The sequence below is a fragment of the Stenella coeruleoalba genome, assembly GCF_951394435.1.
Source record: "Stenella coeruleoalba genome assembly, chromosome: 6".
NCBI classification, from domain to species: domain Eukaryota; kingdom Metazoa; phylum Chordata; class Mammalia; order Artiodactyla; family Delphinidae; genus Stenella; species Stenella coeruleoalba.
Window position 1 is genome coordinate 40916518 of NC_137151.1, and position 21852 is coordinate 40938369.

The following is a 21852-nucleotide window of genomic DNA, read 5'->3' on the forward strand; positions in this document are numbered from 1 at the left end:
AAAATCTGTAATATTTATGAATTGATTTCACTGTGAGAGTTATGAAACCAGTGCAGAATCCTGTCATTTTGGCATCATAATTTTCCCTCCTATATATTCAAGTTACATCTACATAATCAAATTATATTGTGATCAAATAACTCCAGGTCCAGAAAATTTGATTTAAAAAAATTTTGCAGTAACTTCCATCATCATAAGCAGTATATCCTTACTACTTTTCCTGGGAAGTTAAGAAGAATATTGAAATAATTATTTATTATGATGTCAGAGAAGACCTTTGAAATAGCAAATACCAGTTAGAATTTTCTACGACAGGATTTTGATTTCTTTGTATTCCATACCATAATGAAAGATCATACAATGTCTAAATCAAATGATAAGCTTAAAAAGTAGAAGTAGAGGCAAAGAGGTTGGAACAGTTTACTGGCTAGCAGAATAGAGGTATAGTTTCATGAATCAGAAACTAAGTTGTTTAAAAATAAAGGACATCAAAATTTCCTTCATAAAGGAAGAGGAACCACAAGACCATAATCAACTGTTTTATAATATGACGCTAATTTCCTGGTTAATTTTCAAGTCAAGCAATTAGTTTTTAAAAACACACTAAATGGTCTCAAAATGACTATAAATTATTTGCAATTTCCTGTCATCAGCTATTCTAATAAAAGCTGAATATAACTCAATATTCTGTAGAAAAAAATTGATGTCACTTAACTGTTAAACTCCATTCAGCCTTCTGTACTGTTTGAGTTCCTCAGTGGAAGAATATAGAAATGGCAGCATAAATTACCTTTGCACCTTCTTTCAAGCTCTCCTGACTCTGCATTTATATTATTTGTTACGATTTTGAAATTAGTTTTTATAACTTGAGAGCACTATAGTCTAGACATTTCAGAGCATGATTCTAAAGTAGGGTTAGTTGCCTTGAAGTCTCAACGCTATCAGTTACTACCTATGATGTCAGTTTTCCCACCATGAAATGGAATAATAGTAAGACCAAACTCAGAGGGTTTTCCATAGTGCCTGCACCAATTTACATTAGGATGGGAGAGTCTCTTAATCCCTTCAGACTTCTATAACAAAGTACTACAGACTGGGTTGCTTATAAACAACAGAAATCTATTTCTCACAGTTTTGGAGGCTGAAAGCCCAAGATCATGGTTGTTTGTTGGCCTCTACTGGGTTGCAGAAGGAGCTAGAGGGTTCTGTAGGATTTCTTTTATAAGAGTACTAGTCCCATTCAGGAGGCACCGCCCTCCTGACCTACTCTCTCCCAAAGCCCTATGTACTAATATAATCAACTTTGGAGGTTTGAATTTCACCATATGAATCTTGGGAGGACACAAACATTCAGACAATAGCAGAAAGCTCTACAAGTTTCTGACAGACAACATGGAATTCAAAGAGGAATTTTTGATTACTGTAACAACCTTAAGAAATAAAGAAAGTGACACTAAGTCTTAGATACATCAGTTGCTAGATAAAGATTAACAGGAGACCACAGCTACTCCTGGGCTGTGAAAGTGAATGAACCAATTGTATTGCCTCCCCAAGTTTTTTAAGCTACAACAATCTGGGTCAGATTTTCAACTACTAGCAACAAAATGGATTCACATAGAGACACTTTCACAAATAAGTGTTTTAATGTTTTATAGCTCATTTTTGTCTGTTCTATTAGGGACATTTTTAACCACAAAAATTTCAATGTTCTGGAATTTGATGTTTAATTGAACTGTTCATTGTTGGGAATGAATGTTTTCATGCAGGATGTTTAACAGTTTTGTTATAATACCCCAGATGAAAAGATAGAATGTTAGAAGTGGTAGGAGTTGTATGAATAATTCTATTCAAAACATTCTTTATACTGCTTAGGGAGGTGGTCTCAGGAAAATTAAGTGAATTATGCGGGATCCCTCAGCAACTGAATCAGTGCATTTTTAACCCTGAATCAGTGTGCAGGCCCTCCTCCAAGCTGCAAACCTGTGTTCATAAACTAGATCCCATTACCACGTATTCTCTGTTAAAAATGCTTGTCCAATGGTGTCCTAATACTTCCTTAGAACATACGATCAGCGGCATTATTTCTCTTTTTAAAAAATAGCAAATTTTAGGGCTTCCCTGGTGGTGCAGTTGTTGAGAGTCCGCCTGCCGATGCAGGGGACACAGGTTCGTGTCCCAGTCCGGGAGTATCCCACATGCCGCGGAGCGGCTGGGCCCCTGAGCCATGGCCGCTGAGCCTGTGCGTCCGGAGCCTGTGCTCCGCAATGGGAGAGGCCACAACAGTGAGAGGCCCACGTACCGCAAAAAAATAGCAAATTTTATTTTCCTGTTACAACTGGCCTATTCTTTAAATCTTCATAGCTACATTATCAAAAAGGTTTCATTGTTGAACTTTAAAAGTGAGGATATTACACATCAGAGAGTATAAACAAGTTACCTAAGGTCATACATTTAATAAGTTGTAAAATATGAAATTTATATCATGTTTGTTTGCTTACAGAGCCTCTGCCCCGACTGCATGATATTTAGCTATATTTATGGTATAAAATTTAGAAATATATCTGTAGAGTTATATTTACAGCACCTTTAACATTAATACATCAAGTATTTTCAAGGAGGATAATTGGCTTTGGTGAGGAATGTGCATAAGTTGGTGTTATTTTTGAATGTTAATCCTCTTTTTAAAAAATGAAACCTGCTTTGATTTTATGTTAAACATTGGTAGCAAATATCCCCTACAACTTTGATCTGACAATATAATCCTAATTATGCCCAAGAAAACCTAGGATGTTCAAAGGTGTGAAAATTGGAATCTTAAATGGCAGCTCAAAAAGTTCAAAAATAGTCAACAACAAAAAAGAAAGAAACAAAAAGATTCCTTACAAAGTTACAAAGTTACAAAGTTCCTAACAAAACTGCTCAAACCCTGACTTGGCCTCCCCTTCTTATTGGCTTGGACACACTGCAGATTAAACTATTTGTGAGGCTCACTGAGCCTGGGCTGAACTAATACCTCCACTAGTTCACACAGTTCTGCTTTCAAGTAATCTTGTCAGGGAAGCTGACAGCTTCAGTGATGCTACTTTATAGACCCCTTGGCAAAAATAGGATGCTGAAAATCTACCCATAAAAAACCAAACCCACAGAAGTCTGCTGTCCTTTGGTCAAAGAATATAAAATGCACTTGATCTCATGTTGTTTGAGATGCGGCTGTGCGTATAAACTCTTCAGAGACAGTAAATTAGATGCCACAGGAAATGAAGAAAAAGGACCAGCTATTCCAGCTCAAAGCTTCATGCAAAAAAAAAAAGACATGCTGATACTCAAAATCTTCCTCCTAAACAGATTGGTTACATCTTTTATAACACTTCACTTACTTAACAACCTTGTTGAACACTGGTCTGTTTGACTTAGATACAATTAATAAGAAAAAGAAGAAAAATAAAATACTACCACCCAAGTTATATACAAATTGCTGCCACATTTCCTAATATTGGATTGATTTTCAGAAAACAATATTGCAATATGTGTGTGTGTGTATGTGTGTGTGTATAGAAACTATGACATTCATCCCGGTTGAAAAGGATAATTATTACTACCATGTATATTGGTTGTTTCTGACCTTTTTTCATCTAGTGCTCATGCTGCCCAACTTGTATTTGGTGGAATCTTACTCTTTACACATTTTAAGTTATTAATCACAATTCAAATCTAGCACTGGGTTATTCATGCACATTGTTGAAAGCTGATTACAGCATTGTAATGGCAGATACTATTAGTACTGTAACATCAGTACCACCATCTTCCATTCTATTTTTTCACAAGTAAATTAAAATAGTGTTTAATTATGATATTTTTCAGTATTCATTTCTGGTTTAATAAGGTTTCCTGACAGATAACCACACTGATTATGTGTGCATGATAAATGTTTAATAGCAGAAAATGAACTCAGTTATAAGCACATTCAGTTTTTTTTATCTTTTCAATAGAAAACAAATGCATATTTTTTTCTTATTGCTTTCCTCTTTTGTATTATTTATGTATGGGGACAAAAATATGTGAGATTGCTTGGTAATATCCTCTTTTTTATAGAAAGAGAAAAAATAGATATTAGTACATTCATTTAGATACTGTAATGTACATGGTTATTCTTTGTGTACAAATTGTTACTGTTATTTCCAAATGCAAAGAAATTCCTGTAGATCCCTTCCAAACTTCTAGCATAAAATTGGTGTGCCAGGAGGCAGCCATGCTTATGCAGCATTAAGTGTGGTTGAACTCTAGCCCAGGTTTCATCTGGAAACATGAATGAACCCTGGTGATTATCAAGCTAGCAGTAAGCCTCTTCCCAGTACAGTCTCCTGACAAAAGTAGGTGAAAGGTATGTGAACAGCAATTAATCACTCTTCTACTTACTTGTCCTGAACAGAATTTAATTAAATACAGTTCATACCTCTATGTCTACTTTTATCATGTTTTCAGAGGTTCCAAACTGCTTGAGTTGGCAACTTGCCAAGGAGGAAAATTATGCTGGGGGTAAAAAAGCAAATGTCTCATTAAAATTGAGACAGGGCTTCCCTGGGGGCGCAGTGGTTCAGAGTCCGCCTGCCAATGCGGGGGACACGGGTTCGTGCCCCGGTCCGGGAAGATCCCACATGCCGCGGAGGGGCTAGGCCCGTGAGCCATGGCCGCTGAGCCTGCGCGTCTGAAGCCTGTGCTCCGCAACGGGAGAGGCCACAACAGTGAGAGGCCCACGTACCACAAAAAAAAAAAAAAAAAAAAAAATGGAGACAAAGGATCAGTGGAAGGAACAATAGGCCAAGTAAGTACACTAATATCTTAACAATGACCAAGCTCAGAACCCTTTAAATGGCCTCTCTTTGTAGAAATACAGTGGTGGAATCTCCTCAAAATATTAATATTGTCTTTATAATGAATTTTAAAGGAAATTATGCAACCTAATATCTTGAAAGCAGCATATAAGGCCATCTTAAGAAGGTAAAGAAAAATAATTATTGGGTACAAGAAGTTTGATTTTACATACTATTTGAGGGAAAGATACCATAGTTCTTAATCAATATCACTCCAATAAATATATGTCACTAAAACTGCTAGGTCTTTTTCTTGTTAAGTCTTATATTGAGATAATGATAATGGCCTTGGATTAATAAACTTTCTCCCAATAAAATAACTGAATTGTTTTTAATACATGAATTTGAAAAAATTTAAAGAGTTTTTTATTTTGATGTTTCCAATATCTTCCATGAATAAGCCACGTCTATTATTTTCAGATTCAATGGCTGTAAAAGAGAATTTAGAAAAGTGAGATAACACACATTCCTATATAATCATGTTATCCATTTTCACCATGAATCACTCCTCCTGACAACCTTTTTCTTATTGGAAAAGTCTAAGGTTATGCCGTAGGCATTCTAAATACCTTCGGTCTAAATACATTCAAATGTCTTTGGAATTGTTATTTAATTTGTTTAATTCAATATGTATTCATTGAGCAAGAACTTTTTCTTCAATGCTGTGTTGGCTTCTAGAGGAGATGCAAAGAATATATACAGCTTTTGTTCTTAAAAGGGGAACATTTAATGTTAGGAAAGTCCATAAAACAAGTACATAGTACATAAAGCACATAAATGAAAAGAGGAATTCAGAAAAGGAGAAGCTTAATATGGTGTAAATTTTTTAAAGAAGAAGAAGAGACAGAGACTATCAAACCTTACGGATGGGAGCAATCATAAACTATACTATTTGTGAACAGAATCAGGTTAATCATTTATAGCAAATGTGTTTTTGAGAAATGCTTGGCGTTCTGCAGCACAAGACTCTGATGGAATGTAACCCAAGCATCCATTTCTACCTAACCTTCTTTTCATCAATGTTCACCTTCCGCAGACATATGACAGAAAGCAGACATTTTTGATCTCAGACTATTTTTTAGCATGATGTTCTTCTCCATCTCATTCAGCTCTGCCATGTAACCCTATACTCACTTTCCTGGAATAGCTGAACACAACCATCTACATATTACCTGTGCTTTTTCAGTGGGACATATGGAGTGGACTATCGTTTCTCTTTATTCATTTTCACATTTGTCCCACAATACCACTCCAAAGGTTTTACCTGTATATTTGAATTTCTTTTAGATATTTATATTCCCATGATGTAATTCTGTATAATTTCTCCAAATTTTCAGTAAATTTGTACCATAAATATGACTTTTTCTATGTCCACAGAAACTTAACTAAGACATTCAGCTATCTGTAAGGGGGTCCCATTGTGGGTACCCTTGCTGTTGGATTCCTTATTCTCTTTCTCAAGGTACCACCTTCTCCCAATCTCCACCATGAGTATTGTCACCTACCTTTCAACAATTCAGAGCATTCATCCACATAACAGATTTGAATTTTTAGTCTGGAAAAATTAATTCCCCAGTATGCATCTGTATGTGAGATAGGAAGAGAGAAGGAAAGGTTCGGGAGAGAACCACGGAAATGAAGAAGGGAGAGCTTTAGCATGATACTGAGTAGTTTCTGTTGATCTCCTTAGTTACCCAGATAGGGTCTGTTTCAATTTCTCTGTCATTCTGAATGGTAGGGATATCAGGAACATTTGCTTTTTTCAGTCATTCAATGCAGACTCTTGAACCAATTGTGTGTGTGTGTGCACACATACACGTACATGCACTCTCCTAAAGAAAAAATACTCACTCTCAAAAATACTGCCGTCCAAGCTGTGAAAAAGGAGCAAATGTTCTTTGTCTCTTAGTTTTCTAGGCATTTATCTGCAATAGAGAAATTATTATTTTTATGCAGAAAATATACACATTAGCTCTTTGATCTTCTTTTTTTAAATTAGGCTATTTTTATTTGAGTTCGGGAAGACTGAGATCTTTGCTTCCATTTACAAGAATATCCAACTTCATGTTTCAGTCCTTTTCTCCAATAGGTCTTAAATTTTGGACATTTTTTTCTTCCAAATTTTATCCTATGTTCTTTTGAATGAAGCTCTTTTGATTATTCGGGAAAAGACATCCATGGTTTAGTTGCCTACCTGGTATCCATTTGTTCATCATCTTCTCTCTCGCTAAAAGAACCTTCTTTTTTTTTTTTTTTTTTAGAGTGACCATGTGTGGAAATCTGCAGGTGCTACATCTTGATTGATTTCCCATTCCCTTACCTTTTCCTTTAGTTACAGGCAGTTCCGGCCAGTGAAATCTAAATGAAATGCCACTGTAATTATTTCTGGAAACATTTGATTTCCTGATAAGTGGGACATATACGGCTGAGATCCTCCTTCCTGCTCTGGTATGTCCAACAAAATTCCAGAAAAACTTACTGATCACCCTACATTGTGAAAGAATACCCCTTTGAGAGATTCTTGGGAGTGTCTCATAAAGGGGAGGTTAGAGGAGGATATTTTTAGGGTTTTAGGGCCTGAAATGGCAGAGTATATGACATGATAGTTTTGTAACAGATGAACATAATGAGGTGAGGGTCTTGAAGCAGGCCTTGATAAGCAAAGAGTCAGTGCCCACAGTTAGCTTATCAAGGAACAAGTAATTTCTGAAACAAATAGTTAACTTATTTTCTTCCTAGTCCCAATGTTATTTAGCATAGAAATGGGAATTGACTAGCACAAAAAAAAGGAAAGCATACTTATTCTCAGAATTGTTTAGCATAAAGATAGGAACACATGTTGACTGAGCACCCACTACCGTAATGATATAATGTCTGTAGCTCCATTGGAATAAAACACACAAGGGAAGGGCCACTAGAATATCAGAGACAGCTGCCCCAAAATGTTCTGCCACTGAACTAATGACAGCATCTTTCTGTCTCTGTTCTTGTTATGTGAAAAAGAGAAACCTTAATTTATTTAAGCCACTAATTAGGGTTTTCTATTACTCATAGTTGAATATATTCCTAACTAATATTACATGTAAGACTAAGCATATGACTTTTTAAAATAGTGAGAATGTTATTTATTATTATTTTAAATGACCTTTTAAAAACAACTGATTTTTTTCAATCACATCTTGAATATTTTCATGATAAAATATGTAGAAAGACTTAAAAATCTCAAATACATGGCATCTCTCCTTCATTATTCAGACTCTTTGCAATGTAATTAAACCAGTGTGAATTTAATGCTTCACTGCAGGAAAAGAAAATGGACACCCTGAATCAGTACATTTAAGGAGTGTTGAAATAATTTCAGAAAGATAGGGTTTGTTTTAAGGTTAAGGTTCATTTATAGACTACCTATAGTTCTGCTTTCACATTTTCACATTCAGTCAGGTTCACTGCTTACTTTATGTTAAATAAGCATTAGGTTGTTTGGCTAAATATGCCAGGAACTATAGGGAATATAATATTAGTATGTTTAAGAGTAAGTTTCTCCAAGGAAGAAACCATACACTGTTTCTAGTTGTGTCCCTATAAACGAGCAGAAAGATTAGGACATTGTAGAATGCTAGCAAATACATATTTGTTGGTTGAATTAATAAACATGAATAAGTGAATGAGAAAAAGGAAGACCAAGTCACATATTTATCCTTAACCTATCCTTGCCAGAATGAAGGAATTCTCATAATGGGTCATTAGTGACCCTTCATTCCTGCAGAGCTAATCTACCATGATGGTACAGGGTTTGGTTAGAAGATGTTTCTCTGGTATGTAAATGTTTCTCCTCCTTTCTTAGGAGGCCCTGTTCTCTGGGAGGCATGAGTTATCTCAGGCTTGAGCTCAGGGCTGGCTGCATGGACATGTATTTAACCAGTGCAGTCTGCACCAGGGCCCCACATTCAGAAGGGTGCCTTGTTGTTTGCGGTTTAATGCTTTGTGGTCATTGTCTTGACATTTTGTTTTCTTAATTTCATCTTTGAATTTGGGTTTTGTAAGTAAAGTCTGATTGGATGATGGAGCCAGGGGACTTGGAGCCTCAGTTCACATGTGGTCCTGTACCCCACTGTCTCCATACTTCCCTGGAACAAATTCTTGGCTACCTGCTACCCAGCTCCTTAAGAGGAGAGCTGAGCCTTGAGCCTTCCCTGAAGAAGAAATTCTGCTTGTGGACAGCAGTCTCATCCCATGCACCAGAGGTCCTAGCCTGTACTCCCTGATGGCCTGCCCTATAGATTTCAGACTTGCTTTCCTAGTTCTCACAATCACATGATATACATTTCTTAAAACATAGCTCCTAACTGATTCTGTTTCTCTGGTTGAACTCCAATTGACACAGCACATTAAACTATGATATAAGCAGTATGACCAGAATCAAGGGAATGAAAAGGAAAATTCAGCTAAAGAATTCATTTTAGAGCAATACTAACCATGGACATTTATCATTTGTTTTAAAAATTAAAAATGCTTTTAAACCTTGAAAAACTCCTAATTAATATGTCTTGGCTTTATTTTCTCTACCAAGTAAATCTGTGCTTTAATTTCTTCAATTAAAGTACACGCATCAGGTTGAGAAGACTGTGAAAATTCTCACTTGCCACAAACCTCCTACTTTGCCAGTCAAAATATTTTGTGGTGTCTCTACCGCCAAAAAATTACACATACAGTAATTTATTTATTCAAATATACAGTAATCTATTATACAGTGATCTATTATGTATAATCTACTTGAATAAATAGATTGCTGTATGTGTAATTTGTAATTTTGTAAGTTGGAAGTCTTGTGAATTAGTTACAAATCACAATGTAAAATTTCATCTGTCTAAATCACCTAAGAAAAAGAGTGGGTTAATAAAAATGATAAGCATATGCTGGAGAAACATCTAAGTTTGAAAACTAATCTCAGGTAATAAGTACAAATGAGTACAAATTTGTCAGATGTACAGAGAAGAAGAGAGGAGTGACTAGACAAATCATGAGAGACAGAAATCCTACCCTAGGCAGAACCCTCCTACACTGTTGGTGGGAATGCAAATTGGTGCAGTCACTATGGAGAACAGTATAGAGGGTTCCTCAAAAAACTAAAAATAGAGTTAACATATGTTCCAGCAATCCCACTTCTGGGCATATATCCTTTGAAAAGATACATGCACCCCAACGTTCATAGCAACACTATTTACAATAACCAAGACAGGGAAGCAACCTAAATGTCCATCGACAGATGAATGGATAAAGAAGATGTGGTATATATATATATACACTGGAATACTACTCAGCCATAAGAAAGAATGAAATAATGCCATTTGCAGCAACATGGATGGACTTAGAGATTATCATATTAAGTGAAGTAAGTCAGACAGAGAAAGACAAATATCATGTGATATCACTTATATGTGGAATCTAAAAAAATGAAACAAATGAACTTATATATTGATACAAAACAGAAGTAGACCCAAACATAGAAAACCAACTTATGTTTACCAAAGGGGAAAGGGGTGGTGGAGGGATAAATTAGGACTTTGAGATTAACATATACACACTATTATATATAAAATAGATAACCAACAAGACCTACTGTATAGCACAGGGAACTATATTCAACATCTTGTAATAATGTATAATGGAAAGAATCTCTAAAATATTTATATATATATATATATATATATATATACACACACACACACACACATCACTGAATCACTTTGCTGAACACCTGAAACTAACACAACATTGTAAATCAACTATACTTCAATTAAAATGTTTTAAAAAATCCTACCTTAGGTAGATACTGAAATTTGGAACTGAGAGTCATAAGTTCTAGTTTTTACATGAGTCACACAGACATTAGCAAGTAAAACCTTCTGATAAGCCTTTTCAAGACCATACTATCAAGGACAGTCATACATTTATGTAGTCAACTCTATTCATCTAAACAAAAATGCTGACATCTAGAAACTCTCCCACCTAGAAGATCAGTCGTTCTTTTCCAAATATCAGGCACAGCCTGGCTTCTCTTTCTCCACCCATTTTAATCTCCCTTCTCTTCCCAAAGTCAGAAAGAATAGAAGAAAGAGATGGAGATAGTGAAAAATAAATGTCAAAGTTTGTTTTCAGTTCTTTTAGCAAGTGCTTCATAACAAAAATACCTTTCAATGTGAAGAGTTAATACACCTTGATTATGACTATAAAATTCTAACTTAATTCTGCAACGTCACAAATTCAAACACATTTAAGAAAACTTGCAGTAAACTAAATGAATGAAGAAGGTTAGAAATTCAAAATTTCTGGAAAATTCCAATTTAGTATCATTTCACATACAGCCTATCTTCAATCTTCTGGAATGTCTATTAGACATATGTGAGACTTCTTTATTTTATCTTATTTTTTAAAAAATTTAACCTAACTTTTATATTTTTCATCTATTTCTTTCTGAGTGATGCTTTCAGGTTTATTTCTTCAGTGCTTCCTTTCATTTTTCTAATTTTTTCTTCAATGTCTCATCTGCAGATTAATTATCCATTTGACTTTCATATTTTAACAATCACTTTTTTTGTTGAAAGTTCTAATTTTGTTCTTTTTTTATACCTTTCTGGAACTTTTTAGTACCATAGTTTTTCTAACTTCTGCCTACCATTCCTCTTGATCCTCATTTTCTGCCACCCCTACTATGGTTTCTCTCACTCAGTCTTCCTCAGCCATAAAGGCTTTCTTATTGTTTTCAGTTACCATTTCAGGGCCTCCGTATTTGTGATTCCCTCTGCCTGGAACACTCTTCCTCCAGCTACTCATCTGACTTGCTCACATTTCTCCTTCACGTTCAAGTATCCCTTTCTCATTAAAGCCTTCCCTGATCTTCAATGTAAAATTGGAACCACACTCTTTCACAGTATTCTTGATCTACCTTCCTTGCTTTATTTTAATTCATAGCATATTTCACCATGAAACTTATTTTACTTACTTTGTTTACATCTGTCTCTCACAATTAAAAAATAAATTCCATAAAGGCAGTGATAAGGGTAGTGGTGGTGGGTGATGGTGGTTAATTTTTGTATTCCCAGTAACTGGAAAAATGCAGAATGTCTGATGTAAATGGTCTTCAATAAATGTTATGCTAGGTAAAATCAATAAGTGTTGTTGAATGATTATTTCCTTTTTATTTCTTTTTAATTCTTTTAAACATAATTGATAATCTAGTTTGATAATTCTATTATATGAAATTCTTAAAGGTCCAATGCTATAGTTTATGTTTTAAGCTAAATAATATTTGGTAGATTGTAACTATGTATTGTGGACTTTTGGAGGCCTTGTTGTTGGGTTTTTTAAAATTATTATTATCGTAATTGAATTTGGAAAGCTCCATATTCACTGCGGCTGAGGTTTTCTTCTCTGCAATAATCTTTCAAGGTCTGAGTTGAGGATCTTTTCAGAGGGGTTTTGCTATTGATCCAAGAGTGCCATCAGCCTTTGATCACTTGTTATGCTAATTTCTTAGCTTGCTAAGAGATTACTGGAGTTTAAAGTACAAGCCCAGAACCAGGGAAGCTATAGGCCTATTGTTTGAAATTCTCAGGTAAATTTGTTTTCCTTGAAATTTTAGGCAGAAACACACAAGAATCTTACCTCCTCTGTATAATCTCCTTTGCCAGTGGGAAGACTGCTTCTATGCCATTCTTTTACTGATGGTCAAGCGTTTCCTTTAGTAGGGGTCACTTTGTTTCTTGCCTCTTGTGTATTCAAGGCCTTGTCTTTTACCTGTGAGTGGATATGATATTTTTAGATAATTTATTCAACATTTAATTGATTCTTTAGGAGAAATTTTGATCATCTATTCAACCATATTGTCACACCCAACTGTCTGAAATTACATCTGTATTAGATTCCTAGGGCTGTCATCATAAAGTACCACAAACTGGGCAGTCTAAGACTTCAGAAATACATTCTCTCATAGCTCGAGATGTTAGAAGTCGAAAATCAATGTGTTGGCAGTGACATGCACCCTCCAAATCCTCTAGGGGAAGATTCATCCTTGCCTCTTCCACCTTCTGGTGGCTCCATGAGTTCCCTGGCTTGTGGCTGCCTAACTCCAATTTCTGTCTCCATCTTCTTCTCCATGTGTTCTCCATCTCTTCACATGGCATCCTTTTTATAAGGACACCAGTCATATTGGGTTAGGGGTCCACTTACTCCAGTATGGTATCACCTCAACTAATTACATCTGCAATGACCCCCCTATTTCCAAATAAGGTCACATTCTAAAGTGCCCAGGATTAGGACTTCAACAAATCTTTTTTAGGGGAAACAATTCAATCCGTAACACCATCAAAGAAAGCAGATGCCATTTAGCCCTCAACTATTGTTTTCATGTTAATATATGTGTCCAGTGTTGCAAGACATTTTGTGTTTCAAGAGAACCCAGAGATTCTGCTTTACATTTAAAATATCCTGATTTTAAATGCTGACTACCAAAACTTTAAAACTTTGGCCAATCAAATCACAACCGCTGGCTAGGTTTCGTTTATAGGTTACTGATTTTCAACCTTTGCAACAATGTGACACAGATGATCACTTATCCAGTGGTTACTATGAATCAAAATAGAGTATTTTAAATATATTCAAGGACTCCAAGAAACTCAAAAGGTGTTCAGTACGGGCAACATGTGTCATAAGGTCCAAAACTAAAATGTATGTCCCTTTACTCATAAAATAGCTCCTCAAGCCATGACTTGGAATTTATTCCTCATTATTTTATACATATATCTAAGAAATTGGCCAGGTTTTCCTGCTCAGAGTAGATCTAAATTAGATTCAGTTTCTGAGAAATTTGACGGTTGTTGCTAGAGGAAAGTGCGAGGATAAAAATGAGAAGTGACAGCTCTGAAAGGAAGAGACAGGAAAAAAGATTTCAAAAGCAGATATAAGAATTCCCCAAATCATAGCAGTCTGACATCATTTGGTGCAGTTTGGAACCTGGAGGGTATCGCTATTATAACCTCCTGCAATAACTCATATTCTAAACATCCACCTTGAACATTAAAAGAAGTGTTAGTTATAGTTTATGGAAGTGAGCAAGACAAAAAAATATTCAGAAAGATTTCCAGCATTCAGGGAGATATTCAATCAGTATGCCTCAGGACAGCTGAATGGGTTGCTAAAAACATCAAACTACTTCAATGTCAGTTATGTGGCTGCTGCCCTGTACACCACCACCCCGCCCCACAGATGATGCCAGACTGCCCCACAATTCAGCAACTATAGGAATGATGGCTGGCAGAACTCGGGCTAAAGTGTTTACTGTTCCAGGACTTTGGGAACTATGTGTTCGGGTTTCCGTACTATTGCTAAATATGTTGTACATTACTCCTGCCGGTGCAAATATTTACCAAAGAAAATTTCTTCACCTTAATCTATAATAAATATGACTTTTGGAAAGAAAAAGAGTGTCAGAGATCAAATCAATCTATGAACAAATGGCATACTCTCTGAGCAGAGGACGTGGTCACTGAGGAAATGACTTGCTACCTCATCTGACACCACTAAGTATTCACAATAAGTCATTAGCTACCCTTAATCTGATTTCAAACTCATGGAATCAAACTTCTGATTATAAACTGACTACTCTAACATTTTACCTACAAGAAGAATGAACTGGCCAAAAGACAGAATTCCTTAGTCCCCTTGGAAATTATAATTTAGTTGTAAATTAATAAACTTTGGTATTATATATCTTTCCCCATGAGCTTAGTTAATTTGAGCAAGTCCTGACTGTTTCTTAGTAACGTGAGAATTACAAGGATTTGACAAATCAGATTTCCAAATCTGGGGTAAGTTCACCAAGTTAATAAGATCCCGTAGGGACCTTGGAAGTTGGTCACCATGTTGTCCCAGGAAACGTCCTCTGTGATTAAACTAAACTACACAGGTTTAATTCTTTGTTCCTATTAGAAATTTCTACATGAAGACTTGGTATAATTGGAAAGAACTTCCTAATGTAGTATATCTTTAAGCAGTATCTAAGTTAAATTCAGTGATTACAAATTTGTTGTCAGTAATCATGAACAAATATTGACTAATATGCACTGCATCAATAGATTTTTTAATGTCAAATTTTCTAGGAATTTAAACAAAAAACTCAAAATATGCAAAAACCATTTCATATGCTATTGATGATCTGGACAAGAGAGATTAACATAACCTACATATATAAATATTAATATATAGTAAGTACATAATTTTATATTAATATAAATATATAAGTGTACTCAGATCTTCTTGAGTGTGTCCCCACCTTAAGGAATATATTTCTAGAGTTAAGTCAAAGAGCTAATTATGCATTATTGCACATTATATAACAGCATTATACAAGTCAATTAGAACTGACAATAAAACAACTTCCATGAAAGATCATCTGAATTGCCTTTATTTCTCTTTTAAAATCACTGAAGCAAAATCACATTCCATTTCAAATGTTCTGAAAATCTCTACAGCCTATCAAGCCTTCCCCACAGCATTATTAGTCTCTTCCCAGGTTTTAGCAAAGGAACATTTGTTTGCTTCTGTAATTCCTGAGAGGTCACTGAAATTTCAAATAGCATTATTTTCCAGGTAAGAAAATAAGAAAATGCACTTTATAAATCTCTTAAAGACAGATCAAGGACTTCAACTTTTAATTAGAATGCCATAGCTTATTTAAAAGAATTAATAAAACTAATAAAATAATTTCTCTAAAATATCCTATGTTCAACAGAAAAATTAAAAATGCAAGAAAAAATCTTGAGCCTCTTCTTTTTGAGGTATAATTTTCTAATTCCACAGCTACATGACCTTTCAATAATTGTTTCAAGAAAGATTTCTATCATATTGCTTTGCCTTAATTTCTGATTCGGTCAGTAAATCTTTGTTCCCATCTCTGTGAAGCTTTCTTAGGTCACCAGCACAATGAAGGCAAAGGGGATTCAGTATTGATGAATCCTTTACTCTAAACCTAAAGGATAAACATTGTAAACTTGTTTCTTCTTTAATATAACAGTAACATAACTGTGACTAAAAGATGGGTGTATTTTACCATCTAAAAACTGAAGCACTTTTTATATATTTCAAAACGGTCCTCACCAAAATTTGGCTGAAAAATGTGACTTGGTGCAGAAACCTTATTTTTAATGGATAATTGCTATAACATCATTTTGGTAAAAGCTGGTTACAAATGGTTGGAGAAAAGAAGTTTACCATGTGCCAGGAGCTACACTAGGCTCTTCAGCTCTATTGTTTATTTTTACAACTAGCCTATGAAAAAAGCATTTATTATTAATCCACTTTATAGATGAGTGAACCAGGGCTCAAGTAATTTAACTTGCCTGAGTTTTCAGAGCAAAGTATGTGGCAGGGATGAGATTTTAATTTAGTTCAAAAAAACAATATATTGCATATTAAACACTCTGTAATAATGTTCCTAATCCTAATAATGGACTATCTCATTAATTATTGCCAAATATTACCTTGAAAGATGATAATTCTATTAATAGAAACTAGTAATTATTTGATAATTCATATAGGCCAAACCCTCTAAGTCTGGTCTTACTGAAACCCTCTGAGTTTGGTCTTACTATTATCCCATTTTACGGTGGGAAAACTGACATCACAGGTAGTAACTGGTAGAGTTGAGACTTCAAGGCAAGTAGCCCTACTTTACAATCATGCTCCAAAATGTCTAGACTATAGTACTATCAAGTTATAAAAACTAATTTCAAATTTAATGAGCATATTTCAAACAGAAATTTTGGTGAGAATGATAAAATATTTATTTAGTGATTTTAGAGCAAACTTTACATTGTACCTCAAGGTCACTATTTCTAGCATTGCAGTGAACAAAATCATCATGGGAATGCCAAAGGTGGACATAGGCCAACAGGTCTGTCAATTTGGATTACATGTTCTTTTTAAAAAAATTTAACTGAGTTATAATTGACATACAACATTATATTAGTTTCAGGTACAAAACCGAGTTATTTGTTATGTTTATGGATTATGAAATGATCACCACAAGAAGTCTATTTATCATGTCACCATACAGATTTATTACAATATTATTGACTACATTCCCCATGCTGTACATTATACCTTCAAGACTATTTACTTTACAGCTGAAAGCTTTTACCACTTAATCCCCTTTACCTATTTCACCTATCCCTCCCACACCTTCCTCTTTGGCAACCACCCATTTGTTCTATGTATCTATGAAGCTATTTGCTTTGTTTTGTTTTTAGTTTCACATATCTGTGGCATCATATGGTAATCTTTTTCACTGTCTGACTTATTTCACTTAGGATAGTACCCTCTATGTCTATCCATCTTGTCACAAATGTCAATATTTCATTGCTTTTTATGGCTGAGTAATATTCCATTGTGTGTGTGTGTGTGTGTGTGTGTGTCTATCTCACATCTTCTTTAACCATTCTCATCTGCTGAAAGACACTTAGGGTGCTTTCTTTACCTTGGCTATTGTATATAGTGCTGCAGTGAATACAGGGGTACATGTATCTTTGAATAAATTCCCAGAAGTTGAATTGCTGGATCATATCGTAGTTCGAGTTTTAGTTTTTTTAGGAATCTCCATACTGTTTTCCATAATGACTGTACTAATTTACATTCCCAACAACAGGGCACAAGGATTCCCTTTCCTCCACATCCTTGCCAACACTTGTTTTTTGTCTTTTTGCTAATAGTCATTCTGACAGGTGTGAGGGGCTATCTCATTGTGGTTTGGATTTGCATTTCTCTGATGATTAGTATACTGACCATCTTTTCATGTGCCTGCTGGCCATCTGTATGTTTTCTTTGGGAAAAAAATGTCTATTCAGGTCCTCTGTCCATTTTTAAATTAGATTGTTTGTGTTTTTTTCCTTATTGAGTTGTATGAGTTCTTTGTATATTTTGTATATCAACCTATTATCAGATATATGGCAAATACATTCTCTCATTCAGAAGGTTACCTTTTCGTTTTGTTGATGGTTTCCTTCACTGTGCCAAAACATTTTAGTTTGATGTACTCCCATTTGTTTACTTTTGTTTTTGTTTCACTTGCTTAAGGAGACACAGCCTCAGTTTCATTCTTTTTCATGTAGTGTCCAGTTTTTCCAATACCATTTACTGAAGAGACTATCTTTTCCCCATTGTAGATTCTTGCCTCATTTGTGGTAGATTAATTGAAAAACAGAAGATGGGTTTATCTTAGTGATTTGAGATTAGATAAGCATGAGTTTATCTGGGTCCTCTATTCTGTTCCTTTGATCTATGTGTCTGTTTTTATGCCAATACCATACTGGTTTGATTACTATAGCTTTTTAGTACAGTTTGAAATCAGGGAGTGTGATACCTCCAGCTTTGATCTTATTTCTCAAGATTGCTTTGGCTATTCGGGATCTTTTGTGGTTCCACAAAATTTTAGGACCATTTGTTCTATATTAGTGAAAATTTCATTGAAATTTTGATGGAGATTGCATTGGATCTATAGATTGCTTTGGGTAGTATGACGATTAGAACCATATAGATTGTTTCAATTTGTGAGCACAGTGTATCTTTCCATTTATTTGTGGCATCTTCAATTTCTTTCAATGTCTTATAGCTTTCTGAGTACACCTTTTTCACCTCCTTGGTTAAACTTATACCTAGGTATTTTATTCTTTTTGATGCGATCATAAATGGGATTGTTTCTTCATTTCTCTTTCTGATAGTTTGTTGTTAGTGTATAGAAATACAACAGATTTCTGTATATTAATTTTGTATCCTGCAACTTCACTGAATTCATTTATTAGTTCTAATAGCATTTTTTGGTGGCATCTTTGGGGTTTTTCTATATATAGTATCATGTCATCTGCAAATAATGACAATTTTACTATTTTTCTTTTCTAATTTGTATGCTTTTCAACTTCTTTTTTTGCCTAAGTGCTACAGCTAGGACTTCCAATACCATGTTAAATAAGAGTGCACATTCATGTCTTGTTCCTGATTTTAGAGGACAAGCTTTCAGCTTTCCATCAGTGAGTATGATGTTAGCTGTGGGTTCTTCATATATGGCCTTTATTATGTTGAGGTGTATTCCCTCTATACCCACTTTGTTGAGAGTTTTAAAAATTTTGTCAAAAGTTTTTCCTGCATCTATTGAGATAATAATGTGATTTTATCCTTTGTTTTGTTAATGTTGCATACCACGTTGATTGATGTGTGAATGTTAAGCCATCCTTGCATCCCTGGAATGAACCCTACTTTATCATGGTGTATGATTCTTTTAATGTATTGTTGAATTCAGTTTTCTAATACTTTGCTGAAGATTTCTGCAGCTATGTTTATCAGGAATATTGGCTTGAAATTTTCTTTCTTTCTTTTCTTTTTCTTTGTAGTCTCTTTGCCTGGTTTTGGTTTCAGTGGTCTCATAAAATAAGTTTGGAAGTGTTCCTTCCTCTTTACTTTTTTGGAATAATTTGAGATGGATTGGTGTTAACTTCTATTTAAATCTTTGGTAGAATTCACCTGTGAAGCCATCTGGACCTGGATTTTGTTTGTTGGTACATATTATTTTTCAATTAGTTTCCTTGAAAACAAACTCCTGTGGCAAGCTTGCTTATTATTTCTCTCATGTAACAGAATATATGAAATATACCTTGCTTTTCAAGATATATAGTCTCTTAATTTTAGATTAATCAAATTGGATTTAAACTCCTTAACAGTGTTGTGGAATGTCCAAAGTGTCTGAGTGATTTGGGGGGGTGGCAGAGGGAGTAGTGGAAGGACAATGTGGCATATTCAAGCGTATTTCACATTTCATGAGTACCCATAGTTTTGTGTTTCCTTGGATATGCTGTGATTTTTTTTTTTTCTTTTCATGTAGATGTGTAACTAGGGATACAAGAAACCACGGCAACACTGTCTTACTCAAAGAAAAGAAGTTGAATATAGTAATCCCTCAATATCCAAGATAAACCAATCCTACGGTGAGGTGTAAGCTGGGCCTTTCTTTCTATTATATGTCATTATCTCCATTACAGTGGTTTTGGCTGAATATATACCTCAGAAACATTTACAAAATTTAGAAAGTTTTAGAAGTTGTTTACAGAGGCCCATCTAATCTCAAATCACTGAGATAAATTAGAATTCATGTGATTTATGTAATGGAGAAGGTACTAAGCCATCAGAGATGATTATTACTTGTAAAATCTCACCTGGAGTAAATACAATATCACACTGTAAAATCAATTTTGCAAGAAAAATGTTACCAATTTCACAAAAGGGCAAAAACATCACCATTCTTTTCACAGACTGTAACAATGTCCTCCTTTATGAAAATTGCTTTTTTATTAGAGGACAATTACTGTGTGTTGAAATAAGAAAATATAGATGGTGGAAGACATTACAGGCAAACCACACCCACCTATCTATCTGTCCTCTTCTGATTCTTAATCATGAACTGTGTGGAGAGGGTGGTCCTAGGCCGCAGTTCAAAGGAGATGAAGTTTGTCTTATCTCCTCTCTTGCTTTCCTTTTCTTTGCCTTTTTGTTTGTATACTCTGCTACAGCTGTGGCCAGATAGTAAGCATTCTATATTTGAAGTTAAGAATGAATCACAAACATATTTTATTCTCACAAAGTAATTTGGTTTTGCATATGTATTTTTAAAACTATTTGATTTGGTATCACTTATACTCATTACTTTTTAAAATTAAGTAACATTTAAAATTTTTTTATAGTTACCTTCAATTTAAAGCAAGAGATGTCTCTTTTTCATATATGGAAGTGACATAAGGTTTTCTGTATAAATAAAATAAATATATTAAGGTCATAAAAATGGAGGTGGTACATGGACGTGGTTAAACTCAATGTACTATGAGCATGTATAAAAAAAGACAGGACTTGACAGTCTCAAAAGTCCCTTGCATTTTCATAGTCTGGGGATTTTAGAATAGGGACATAACATAGGTTGGGGAACAATGGAACACAGTCCCCACACTTCGATTCCTTGGGTTAAATGATAAGACCTTTTCTCAGCTTTATTCTCTTGTAATGAAAATAATGATGAATTAAATCAGCAGTTCTTTTTTTTTTTTTAACTCACATCACTCTGTTATTGGTCAAATCAGTCATACAATCAACTGGGTCATTCCATCATTGGATGACTTGAATAATATATATATATTTTTTATACAGCAAGTTCTTATTAGTCATCAATTTTATACACATCAGTGTATACATGTCAATCCCAATCTCCCAGTTCATCCCACCACCACCCCCACCCCCCACTTTCCCCCCTTGTTGTCCATACGTTTGTTCTCTACATCTGTGTCTCAATTTCTGCCCTGCAAACCAGTTCATCTGTACCATTTTTCTAGGCTCCACATATATGCGTTAATATACGATATTTGTTTTTCTCTTTCTGACTGCTTCCCTCTGTATGACCGTCTCTAGATCCATCCACGTCTCAACAAATGACCCAATTTAAGTCAGTGGTTCTTAAAGTTCAATTTTAGAACCAACAGCCTCAGCAACACCTGGGAGCTGGTTAGAAACGCAAATTCTCAGGTGCTACCTGGCAATTCTGAGATCCTACCTGGATTTGCTGAATCAGAGCTCTGGGGGTGGAGCCCAGCAATCAATGTTATAACAAGCCCTGTAGGTGATTCTCACACCTGCTGAAGTTTGAAAATCATTCAGTTAGGGAACCACATATGTAACAGAAATGACCTCGAATTTTACTGGAAAATTAGTCTTGTACTATTAACTCTAGTAAAAGTAATCTTGAAAATGATCTTAGCCTAATGGATGACAATAAATGCTTAGAAAAAGAGAATTAGAAGATTATGCTTAGAAATGAGTTCCTATAGCAAGAGGAAATCTTACCAAGTAAGAGTTAATTGTACCAATCACATTCAAATACTTTTTACCATTTTTT

The 21852-nt window shown here is 34.9% G+C and overlaps 1 long non-coding RNA gene across 9 annotated transcripts in view; it reads right to left on the reverse strand.

The window, feature by feature from the left end:
- Window positions 1–21852, reverse strand: part of LOC307188246 — a 63713-nt gene that overhangs the window by 16895 nt on the left and 24966 nt on the right. For 3 of the 9 annotated variants that reach the window (XR_013828857.1, XR_013828859.1, XR_013828862.1), the window contains 5 exons: window positions 20658–20714; window positions 20338–20504; window positions 12537–12668; window positions 6723–6796; window positions 6377–6454 (listed from right to left, as the gene is read on the reverse strand). This is a non-coding gene — a long non-coding RNA (uncharacterized lncRNA). Of the gene's footprint in view, window positions 1–6376; window positions 6455–6722; window positions 6797–12536; window positions 12669–20337; window positions 20505–20657; window positions 20715–21510; window positions 21593–21852 lie in introns of all 9 variants that reach the window. The other 6 variants (XR_013828855.1, XR_013828856.1, XR_013828861.1 and 3 more) reach the window with 5 other exon arrangements.